This window comes from Micropterus salmoides, unplaced genomic scaffold (assembly GCF_014851395.1).
Source record: "Micropterus salmoides isolate LMB-PRFRI ecotype aquatic unplaced genomic scaffold, ASM1485139v1 Ms_hic_scaffold_2522, whole genome shotgun sequence".
Taxonomy (NCBI): Eukaryota; Metazoa; Chordata; class Actinopteri; order Centrarchiformes; family Centrarchidae; genus Micropterus; species Micropterus salmoides.
Window position 1 is genome coordinate 1 of NW_024041732.1, and position 1,734 is coordinate 1,734.

Here is a 1,734-nt window from a genome sequence, read left to right on the forward strand (position 1 = left end):
GACAAAAATGTGTGAATTTATAAACATATATACAGTAATTGAATAAATACATAAATAAATGTAACATTTAAGTTGTGATTTATTCATTTGATTATTAAGTATAACATTACATAATAATTATTTAAGCACTAAATCTATAATGATTTATGTTTTTATATATTTAGTTTCAGCCCTTAAAAACCTCAATAATTACACAGCTAGACAAAAAATATATGATGACTAGACAAAAGATCTGACAGTGCATTGTCTTTTTCTAGTGGCATGTATCAACTATTATGGCTCAACTCCTTTTTTAGTCCATTAAAGAAACATTGAACAGCACATACCAGGATTAATGACTGCGTTGGAGATGCTGGGGATTGAACCCAGGACCTTGTACATGCGAAGCAACGCTCTACCACTGAGCTACATCCCCTCCTGTGCTTTTGCAGATATGGACTAACACAGAGTGAAATCTCATCATCTGTTGGAAAATAATCTCAGCGCCAACTGTTGCTAAATTGAAAACTTGCGTGATGGCAATAATTTTGCAACCCAAGTCACTATAATGCATTTTGCTGTTAGTCTGGTCTTGAGCAAACCACTAGTTGTATCATAGCTGTTGTTAGCCAGTCAAATGTTCAATGAGATACTTTTAAAATCCTAAATGTATGCATACTGTCTAACAGCTCTTTCTCATGCCAAGTATTACTATTTAAGATGGGACATGTTGGGGATTGAATCCAGGATTTTGCACATGCAAAGTGCACACTACACCACTGAGTTACATCCCCACACTTACCTAACCAAGCTGACTCTGAAATAGATTTTGCGCCTGTCACATAGATTAAGATTAAACATTAAACCTTAACGTTAAGATTATCGTGTATAGATGGTGTAGTCCTTGAAAAGAAGCTACCTGAAGGTTACACATAAGCCTATTCACTCATTAACATTTCTGTGTGATTTCACCGTTCCTGACTCCACCAAATGACACAAAGGATTATATTTTTAAACTAAAACATGCTTTCTGTTGTTGCAGGAGACCCACTCTGAGAGGGTCTCTGTTGAGTGCGCTGCTCAGAGATCTTCACAGCAGTGTTGTAAACTGCAGATGCTGTAGGTTGGGTAATGGCACAAAATGGACACAAGAGGGAAACGTTTGCTTTTATTAGTGTGGATCACAGTGATGCTGTGCAGGGGCAAATTCTCCAGAGAGATGGAAGGACAGCATTGCACTGATCTCCTCGGTCAGTACTTGTTGAGATATCTTAAGAAACAGACCTATCAAACCGCCTTCATTTATTTTAGGTCACTAAGGCAGAAGATTCAAACAAGCTGGCATACATGAAGCCCTGACATGTGGATGAATCCCAATATTCACCAGGCTTTTACCTCTGCTAAAAGAGACTAAAAGCTGCATAGGACTGGTCTATATGAGTGAATCCTCTTCACTTTACACGTACACATTTTCATATGAATCAGCTGACTGACAACTTTAATATGACACCAACTGCTACAGCATCTGGAGTGTCTGCAATGTTCCTGTCATAAACGACAGTGTTCGACTGTAGATGTGACCAGCGTTGATTCAGATCTATTTCCTTCCTGTATAACAGGCTATGGTGCCACATAAACCTCCAGTGTGATACCTAAATGGCCATAATGTCACACCTGCCTGTGGAGTGTGATCCCGGATCAGCGCCTGTGTTGTAACGAGAGCAGGTATCTTTTTCATTATTCATTGATGCTGTC

At 38.6% G+C, this 1,734-nt stretch overlaps 1 non-coding gene across 1 annotated transcript; it reads right to left on the minus strand.

Moving 5' to 3' along the window:
* Positions 1-344: 344 nt before the first annotated feature.
* Positions 345-415, minus strand: trnaa-cgc. The gene has a single exon. It is a non-coding gene; the product is annotated as a tRNA-Ala (tRNA).
* Positions 416-1,734: the final 1,319 nt, after the last annotated feature.